Here is a 10946-nt window from a genome sequence, read left to right as displayed (position 1 = left end):
GTTTTGACCGAACCCGGCTACATTTTGGCGCCTGCCACATGTTAGATGTAAAATGGAGCATTTCACAATATCACCTGAGATCAGGCTACCCCATAATGCCTTGCAAACGGCTCTCCCAGCCAATCGGGAGGCAGCATAGGGGCGGGCTCAAGCCTGCAATAAAAGTCTATGCACGGAGCTCAGCGGCCATTTTACAGACAGGAGCTGTAGGGATAGCATCTCTGTGCAGTAAGGGAAAGCTTTAGGAATCTAAAAGGCAGGAATCCAGCAATCGAAGGGGCTCATCCACTACTCACTACTCAGCCAGTGTGTGAATACCCTTTTATAAGGGGCTCATCCCCGTTGCATCCAACTTACAATACAGGCAGCCTTTGTAGTAGTACTACAACGCCCAGCATTCCCTGAGTGCACCGCGGCGTGCCCGATAGAAATTCTCATTCATTGCCATTTGCCAAGCCAGTGTGTGAATACACTTTTAGAAGGGGCTCATCCCCGGCCGTTAACATAACGAAATAACAATCCAACTTGCAATACAGGCAGCCTTTGTAGTAGTCCTACAACGCCCAGCATTCCCTGAGTGCACCGCGGCGTGCCTGATAGAAATTCTCATTCATTGCCATTTGCCAAGCCAGTGTGTGAATACGCTTTTAGAAGGGGCTCATCCCCGGCCATTAACATAACAAAATAACAATCTAACTTGCAATACAGGCAGCCTTTGTAGTAGTACTACAACGCCCAGCATTCCCTGAGTGCACCGCGCCGTGCCTGATAGAAATTCTCATTCATTGCCATTTGCCAAGCCAGTGTGTGAATACGCTTTTAGAAGGGGCTCATCCCCCGGGTTTTGATTCAACTTGCTGCACTCCAGCAGTGAAATGTCTGGTAAAAAAAAGGTTGTGAAAGGACGGCGTAGAGGAAGAAACACCCATGTCGTGTCCTCTTCCAGTCCAAATGTTGGATCTGTTGGTGCCAGACCCAGTACCAGCATTTATGGCACAAGACATGTTCTCAGTTCCACTAGTAGCAGAAGCCATGTGCCTGCTGGTAGTAGTAGCAGTATCAGCAAGCCAGACTTGTCCATCTCCTCCGGTGGGCGGGTTACTTTAGACAATACGGCCATTGTGGACTTGTTGGCTGGCTTGCGGTCATCTCAGCAGGAAGACTCTGACGATCTGGCTTCAAGCCAGGTTTCATTGGATTCCAGATCCTCTACAGTTCCTTGGCACAGTGACAGTAGTAATATGGGTATTTCTAACGTTTCCATTCCATCATCTATGTCTTCACTCCCCCTTCCTAGCGGGAAGCCATCTTTCCTGAGAGTCCTAAGAGACATCTCCTCTGGTGCGAAGGACGATACTGAACAACATATTGATGATGATTTGTTTTCCGCGAGTCAGCCAACGGAGTGTGTTGCGGCGGTGGTGGAGGTGGAAGCGGTGTCCGAGACGCATAGCTGTGGTAGTGGGGGTGTTGGAGCCCGCCATGATGTCGCATCACATTCACAACACAGTGACAGAAGTGGCGGGGATGATGAGGAGGGCTATGATGATGATGTTGTTTTAGACAGGACGTGGGAGCCAGGTGATGGAGGTGATGACGGCGTCAGAGGAGGAGGGTAGTAGTGGCGGCACTGGCAGTGATAAACAGCCAAGCCGAGGTAGGGGCAGAAGTCAATCTGCAAAACGTTGCAGCGGTAGGGTCAGCTCAGGAGCCGGTGACGGCGACACTGATGCTGGTGTAGGCTTCCGAAAAAAGCCTGCCAGACAAGGGGCAAGCTCGGGTGGTGGTGGTGGTGGTGGTGGACGTGGTACTACCTCTTTACGGTACTCGGCCGTGTGGCAATTTTTCCGTACATTCCCGGAGGACGAAAACATGGCACAGTGCCGTATCTGCAAGCAGAAAGTAAGGCGTGGGCAGGGCAGCAATGTAGGAACTACCGCTCTACGTAAACACATGGAGCGGCATCACAAGGTCATGTGGGACAATCGACATGCCCCACCATCATCATGTACATCTAATGAAGACCCCTCTGCCGCTGCTGCTGCTGCTGCTCCGAGTCCCTGTCATCTAAGTAGTAGCCAGGCCTTATCCACCATGTCGTTGTCATCATCATCATCACTGTCATCTAGTGCTCCTCCTACGTCCCGTCAGTTATCCATTACGGAATCGTCCAATAAGCAACAATATATACCCAGTCATCCACTTGTCGTGCGGCTTAATTCACACCTGGCTAAGTTGTTGTTGGTGCAGTCGCTGCCGTACCACCTGGTCGACTCCACCGGCTTCAAGCAATTGATGGCGTGCGCTCAGCCTAGGTGGCGAATACCTAGCCGACATTACTTCTCCAAAACAGCTGTCCCTGCCTTGCACAAGCACGTGGAGGAAAAGGTGTGCCAGCCCTTGCAATTATCCGTGTGCAGCAGGGTACATGCCACCGTCGACACGTGGAGCAGCAACTATGGGCAGGGACAGTACATGTCTTTCACGGCCCACTGGGTCAATATTTTGCAGTCCGATGCACCACCGCAGCAATGCCAGGCATTACCACCTCCACGCTTGTATCTTTCTGGTTCAACTCTGGACACCAGGTGCCTACCATCCTCCTCCTCCTACTCCTCCTCCTCCTCCTTGCCCTCCTCAATGGAGGTCTTCCCATCCCCGACAGGACACAGTGTATCTTCCACTCCTCCTCCCTCCTCTTTTCATAGGTGCAAGGTGAAGCGCCACAACGCTGTCTTACACCTGCTGAGCCTGGGCGAGAAAAGCCACACAGGGCAGGAGCTGCTGCTGTGCATCAAGGAGGAAATCGCACGCTGGCTGTCTACTCTGAAACTCACACTGAGCAATGTTGTCTCTGATAACGGGAAGAACGTTGTGCCTGCACTGCGTCTAGGTCACCTGACACACGCACCTTGCATGGCACATGTGATCAATCTGGTCATAACACGCTTCTTAAAGTCATATGTTGGTTTGAAGGGTGTGCTGGCCATGTCCAGGAGGGTATGCGTTCGCTTTAGACGTTCGTATGCATTTAAGCACGCCCTCCTGGACTTGCAGCGTCAAAACAATCTCCCAGAACACAGCCTGATTTGCGACGTTCCAACACGCTGGAATTCCACACTGCACATGTTGGACCGTCTGTACGAACAGCGGAAAGCCGTGAATGATTTCCTGATGCAGCAGACGGGCAGCGTTTGAGCCAGTGTAATTTCGAGCTCAGGCACTGGCAGCTGGTTAGAGACGCATGTCACGTTTTGAGGCCCTTTGAAGAGGCCACACGATTTGTGAGCCGTGACGCTAGCGAAATGAACAATGTTATGCCGCTGATATTCATTATGGAGCAAACGCTCACAGCGATGATTCAGCAAAGGATGGAGGAAGGATCACATCTGGCTATGGATGTTGAGGGGGAGGAGGAGGATGAGGAAACAGGACCTGAAGAGGAGCTGGATTTGGAGATGGAATCACAGGAAGGGATAGGGGACGAGGCAGCCGCACAACATGACAGTGATGGTGATGACGAGTCTGACGACGACCTTGATGATGGACAACCATGGCAGTATGGGGCGGAGATGGAACCAACCGGGCCCTCTGAAACGCTGGCCAGGATGGAGAGCTGTATGCTTCGTTACTTGCGCGCTGACTGTCGTATTGTTAGCATGAAGCAAAGAGATGAGTACTGGATAGCCACACTTTTAGACCCTCGGTATAAAGCCAGAATGGGGGAGTTTTTTGCGCCTTCCGAGAGGGAGGCAAAATTGACTTATTATCGAGAGAAGCTATGCAGCCAGCTTGTCACGGCTTTCAAACGGCAAACACCTGCTGCAAGCATGTCTGACCGGGGGGCCACTCTCCGCTCCCCACTGTCTCATCGTTCTGCAATAGGCGGCAGCGGCAGCAGCAGCAGCAGCAGCAGCCAATTCAGTTTGGAAAATATGATGACAACATTTTTACATCCAATACCCCGACCTGACACACATCGTAGTCACCAAAGAGATGTTCACCATCACCAGGTGCAGCACCTAAACAACCAGGTTCACTCGTACCTGGACTGTGACCTTTCTCCGTCAGAAATGCTGATCCCAGACCCCATGGACTTCTGGGTCAGCAGATTGGATCATTGGCAAGAACTGGCCCAGTTTGCCATGGGTGTACTGTCTTGTCCACCCTCCAGTGTAGCGTCAGAGAGGGTATTCAGCGCGGCAGGGGGCTTCATCACCCCTAAGCGAACAAGATTGTCCGCCAACAGCTTGGAAAATCTCACGTTTCTGAAAATGAATCAAGCGTGGATCGGTGAGGATTTTAAAACCCCTGTGCCTGATGCCACTGATTAGATCTGACATTGCTGCTGCTGCTGCCACTGCCGCCTGCTACTGCCGCCTGCTACTGCCGCCTGCTACTACGGGATTCTGTCCTGTCCACTCTTTTTTTAATGTGCCGCTGTTGGTGCTGCTACTACTTCTACCACCAATCCAACCCCAGTGCCGTCTGCTACAAGCAGGCCTGCCCCACCACAGGGCTTTGTCCTGTGACTCTCCAGTCTCTTTTAATGTGCTGCTACTACTACTACCACCCTTGCTGTCTGTGTTGGCTACCTCTACTACCACCAATACACCTCCACTGCCGTCTGCTACAAGCAGGCCTGAGGCCAGCCCCACCACAGGGCTTTGTCCTGTGACTGTCCAGTCTCTTTTAATGTGCTGCTACTACTACTACCACCCTTGCTGTCTGTGTTGGCTACCTCTACTACCACCAATACACCTCCACTGCCGTCTGCTACAAGCAGGCCTGAGGCCAGCCCCACCACAGGGCTTTATCCTGTGACTGTCCAGTCTCTTTTAATGTGCTGCTACTACTACTACCACCCTTGCTGTCTGTGTTGGCTACCTCTACTACCACCAATACACCTCCACTGCCGTCTGCTACAAGCAGGCCTGAGGCATGACCCACCACAGGGCTTTGTCCTGTGACTGTCCAGTCTCTTTTAATGTGCTGCTACTACTACTACTACTACTACTACTACTACTACTACTACTACTACTACTACCACCCTTGCTGTCTGTGTTGGCTACCTCTACTACCACCAATACACCTCCACTGCCGTCTGCTACAAGCAGGCCTGAGGCCAGCCCCACCACAGGGCTTTGTCCTGTGACTGTCCAGTCTCTTTTAATGTGCTGCTACTACTACTACCACCCTTGCTGTCTGTGTTGGCTACCTCTACTACCACCAATACACCTCCACTGCCGTCTGCTACAAGCAGGCCTGAGGCATGACCCACCACAGGGCTTTGTCCTGTGACTGTCCAGTCTCTTTTAATGTGCTGCTACTACTACTACTACTACTACTACTACTACTACTACTACCACCCTTGCTGTCTGTGTTGGCTACCTCTACTACCACCAATACACCTCCACTGCCGTCTGCTACAAGCAGGCCTGAGGCCAGCCCCACCACAGGGCTTTGTCCTGTGACTGTCCAGTCTCTTTTAATGTGCTGCTACTACTACTACCACCCTTGCTGTCTGTTGGCTACCTCTACTACCACCAATACACCTCCACTGCCGTCTGCTACAAGCAGGCCTGAGGTCTGCCCCACCACAGGGCTTTGTCCTGTGACTGTCCAGTGTCTTTTAATGTGCTGCTACTACTACTACCACCCTTGCTGTCCGTTGGCTACCTCTACTACCACCAATACACCTCAACTGCCGTCTGCTACAAGCAGGCCTGGAGGGCTTGTGAAAAGCCATTGCTTGTTGCTATTACATCCATGTATGGAAGAACCCCGGCAGGCATCTGCCAATAAAAAGGGTAAATTTTTGGAGGGCTTGTCAAAAGCCATTGCTTCTTCTTTTACCACCTTATATGTATGAACCCTGGCAGGCATCTGCCGCCAAAAATGGTTAATTTTTGCACCTTTTTTAACAATGCATTAAGCATACAACATGCACAAGTGCAGTGGTTTCTGTTAGTTATCACTGTGTCCCATCCGTTTTCCTATAGCCATACATGTTGGCGTAACTTTGACATTAACTTTGCCTTAAAGACAACTCAAAAGTACTTGGATACACTCATGGGTGACCTAAGAGTGTTATACAGGGCTTCTAGGGCTTTTAAACAGTGGTATACACAATTTTTAGGGGCTTTCTTGTATTACAGGTTCGGTCAGAACTAGTTTGGTCCAAATCAAACTTTTTCATGAAATTCGGCGAACCAGCCGAACCAAACTTTTCATAAGTTCGCTCATCTCTACTGTTGATGGATTTGTGGTATACAGTGCATTCATTTTAGAGTTGAAGAAATCTTTCAAAACTTCCTCTAATTCTCTTTACAGAATCAAATCTTTAAAAAAAAAATCAGCAAGAATCTGACATTTTTACAGATTTTCTAATCTCTACTAATAAGTTAAAGAAAAAATTCTCAGCAATGATGAGACAGAATGGTAAACCAATAATATAAGTCATAGATACCACCATACAGCTCAGAGTACATTATTCCCCATGAGTCACACTGACAATACTGTCGTGGAAACCAATGGCTCAAAATATATTAGACTGAAATTCATACGAGTCCAAACAGACTCTCAGGCCAGGCCCCATTATTCAGCATCCAAATTAGGATATTTCACCGATATATATCGAGAGAGGAGAAGAAAACACACAGACACTGCTGATATGCTCAAAATACTCCTCTGAAAGTTTATTTCCAAGCTCAAACTGTAATACTGAAATTCAGAAGGGGTGTAGGCTTGAGGTTAACCAATCAGAGACAATGTGACAATATTTGTTATTCAGTACAAAGCAGACCATAACGTACATCCCAGATACATCATTATAATTCTTCACACATTAGGTTTGCAGGTGGCCTTATCTCTCTTGGGCAGAATGTTCCCGTAAGATGGCTCTCCCACACGCATACTTGCCTCCCTCCCATCTCACTCCCTGTTCCTTCTTTGCAAGCTTCGTATGGGAACCAAGGTCAAAGATAAAACATACGAAATCAACATTACTTGTATTAAAGGAACAATGACTTTCCTATTCACTACAAAAGAACCAAGATGGGAACTCCAGACAAGATGGCTGCTGCACGAAACTAAATCATTTAAACATTATTATAATCACTTTCACATAATACATATCTTAGTAATTCGGCCTCCTGCTTGATATTTCATAATGTAATTTCATACAGAGAATATAAGCAAATAAACCATCCTTCACAATACCTAGAAGTTGAGTCAGACAGGTGATTGGGACTGAGGTATAGCTGAGCTGCAGACGTAGATGCATAGAAAAGAGTGCCACTTTACTGCGTGCTGTAATGAAGGCACCTTCTTTCTGCTGATCGTGGGGGTATCTAAGGATCGGGCATCAATAATAAACCTCTTCAAGCCTTGGTGGACGATATGTTTGTATTTGGTCCATGTTTCATGAAATGTTTCACCTTATATACCACATTTTTGTCTCATTGTCTGCTTTCTTATTGTTACTATTTGTCTAATATTTATTATTGGATATGTAGGCTAGGGCTACTCTGCAAATTTGGCCGCGACACAGGTTGCACAGCCAAAAATCGTTGTTTGCCCTTGCGTGCATCACGTGTAATTGAAGTCAACATGGCTGCCTTACGAACCGTGGGTTGCAGCAACCTGACAGTTGCAAGAAATCCAGCAGCAGCCCGCGGGTCGCGACGTGACCATATCAACTTTCTCTACGTGCAATGCACCCTACTGGCACACAGAGATTTTTGGCCACGTGACCTATGTAGTTAATGGAGTTAACCGCAGTACCTTCCCTACAATATCCAACACGGAGCCATTGATCTGCATGCAGCTGTGTCTGTTCCTACAGCTCCACCCAATCAGAATAAATGGGCCTAAGCAGCAGTACCAAACACAGCCCATATAGACTAGGCACACTGGAGGAGATATATCAAAACTGCAAAGGAAAAGTGGAGTGGTTGCCCATGGCAACCAATCAGGTTGCTGTTTTCAAGTTCCAAAAGGCCTCTGAAAAATTAGAGGTGGAAGCTGATTGGTTGCCATGGGCAACTACTTCACTTTTCCTTTGCACCAGTTTTGATATATTTCCCCCACTGACACAGCTATTACAATAGTTGATTATTTTGTTGACATTAGAAATAATAATAGGTGACATATAAATAACATAGAATTTTCTTTCTATATTAATGCTTACACACTTTGCATCTTGGTTATTTTTCTTGGAGTACACTCATGTGTGGTTTTGTGTGTAATATTTTGGCCCAGTATGTATGTTCACTGTTTACAAGTCTAATATGTGTGGCGGAGGAGTTATACATATGCAATGCCAATCTTGGGACGCTATCCTGATTATGGATGTTTGGGTTCCTTCATATTTACTACTTTGAATAATTAATTAATTAATTAAATTGTAATTAGTTATACTACATGTTATTTATAGGCCCAGTCAGTTCGACCCTGATCAAGCTGGTGTAGTCGGCTTCATCAGGAGATGAGGACAGTCACAGGGAATTTGTATTCCCCGAGACTGCTCTGGAGTATTATCGAAGTAGCTACTACTTGTGAATGATGGATTCCAGTGAGAGATATAAAGTACATAAGGTGATGGTTTAAATGGATTAAAAGGAGTTTAAGGATTTAAAGGAGTTTTTTAATTATTGATTTTTTGGGCACATCCACTGGATCAATCACACCCATCAATTCCAAGAACAGGGGTGCCACCATTCTCTTCTGAGAATTAGCTACACATTCACAGTTTGAGAGAAAAAGAAAGCTGAGTGGAACCTTTAGTCTTTAGGTCAACAGATAGGTCATCGCCTCGCTGATCAATAAGTGCTGCAGTGCTAGAGGAACAAGTGCTATGTCCGAAAACCAGGGTACTAGTACGAAAAGCAGTTCAGTTATGACAAAAAGAAAGGTAACAAGAGAGAGCAGTAGTATGTATTTAAACAGTATAAAGGCAAAGGAGAGGCCAGTCAAGGGTAACCCAACCATCCACAAAGTGGCAACATTTCAGGGAGTTACAGGCAAGTACCCGAAGCTCCTAAAGATAGTTGGAGACTCTGATCTCACAGTTAATGGCAAGTGACAACACCTACATTATGTCAGTGGTTCCCAAATTTACTACCCCAGGGGAAAAATATCCACATCCAGGGAGCTGCTGCTCCCTCTATTACCTAAAGAAACTTAGCATAGGGGCAGGTGAAGTATTCTGTAATCTATAGTCTGGCCAAGATTTGTTGAGTGCTTTGCCTGCCCCTTGCCAAGCATTTATAAGTAGGCTGAAATCTTTTTGCAATCCCTACTGTGACAACTTTTGTGCTGCTGTCTTCTGGGGCACCCATGACCAAGTTCCAAGGAACCCTGGTTGGGAAACACTTACCTAGGTCTTAAGAGCATAGATTTGAGAAAAAGAGAAAGAAAACCACTGCAAATTCACAGTGTTTTCCCATGACTCTCCATCATTTTTGCAGAAATGGGTGAATGCCAGAACTGAGGCCAGTAATTCCAAGCAGAGCAGAAGATTCTCAATCTACTATTTGTGACCAAATGGACTTTTCCACTTGTGGTTGAGTTGATATTGCTATTTGCAGCAAATGTAGACTTAGCTTTAGGGCATGGGTGATGGCTTCTGGGCTCTCACTGTGGGATCCCTAGTAAACAGGTCTCTTTCATGGTCTATGTGACCCCTGAAATCTAAAAGCATCAGTTTAGGGCCATATTTTTCAAGTCAGTGAAATAAGGTTCTCTGATCAGACCTCTGGTAAGAAAAACAAAGGTACTGTATGCTGGTACTGCATCATGATCATCCAATCTACACTATAATATATATCTAAAATTATATATGTATAATATACTAATATTGTTCAAGAAGAAACTACATATATACAGTATATACATAAAGCCAGTCAAAACCATCAATCAAAGCCAGACAGTGGGTCTATTAATGGATTCACTTTCAAAGTCACTCTTTCTTCCATAAGCATCATACAGATGAGAAACAAAGGCGTTCAAAGATCCTTAATTCTTATTGAGTTCTAGGCACTGAGAATTGGGACTGCATACAGTAAGTAGCTGACAAATAATGCAATGCAAAGATACAGTACAGAAATACAAGTTTGAATGGTACCATATTCAGCCCCACACGCTAAGGATTTTTATAGTTATTCAATCCCACCCCAGTGTAGCTGTCACGATGCGGGGTGTGGACCCACTGTGCCGTACCGCGTAGCGGGATGGCAGCTGGCCAAACAGGTAACTACAGAGTTCAATTAGTTCAGCGAGGGTACCTGAGGCAATCATAGGCAGTAGCAAGGCAGGCACGTCCAGGACCAGGCGGCGGGAAGTCGTCAGGTGAGGCGTAGCAGATTAAGCGTAGACTGTAGCACAGCACGGCAATAGCACAGCACGGCACTAGAACTAGGTAGCACGGAAACAGGATACGGAATACAGGAGCAAGGTACACTGGGAAACTGAAAGACACTGGGAGACCATAAGCACGACAAACGATGGGTAACATACAACGCTCTGGCAAAGAGCAAGAGGACAGAGCCCTTTTTATAGCCCAGGGCATCCTGGGCTAGATTGCAGACTTCCTGCAAAAATGCGCGCACTGGCCCTTCAAAGGCCGTGCACGCGCGGGCCCGCCGAAGACACTCGAGGTCCGGAAGTGAGTGCTGGTGCCTCACAGGAGGACGACGCTGCAGCAAGGTAAGATGTCCATGGCCAAGGCCGTCGAGGTTAACGACCGAACGACGGACCGTGGCCATAGACGTTACAGTATCCCCCCCCTTACGCCCCTCTTCTTGGGACCAGAGTGGGAGAGAAACTTCCTCACGAGGACAGGAGCATCGATGTTCTCCTCTGGCTCCCAAGACCTCTCCTCTGGGCCGAACCCCCTCCAATCCACTAAATAAAATGTCCTTCCTCCCACCTTCTTGGTAGCCAGA

Source organism: Rhinoderma darwinii, chromosome 3 (assembly GCF_050947455.1).
Source record: "Rhinoderma darwinii isolate aRhiDar2 chromosome 3, aRhiDar2.hap1, whole genome shotgun sequence".
NCBI lineage: Eukaryota > Metazoa > Chordata > Amphibia > Anura > Rhinodermatidae > Rhinoderma > Rhinoderma darwinii.
This window is presented reverse-complemented; position numbering follows the sequence as displayed.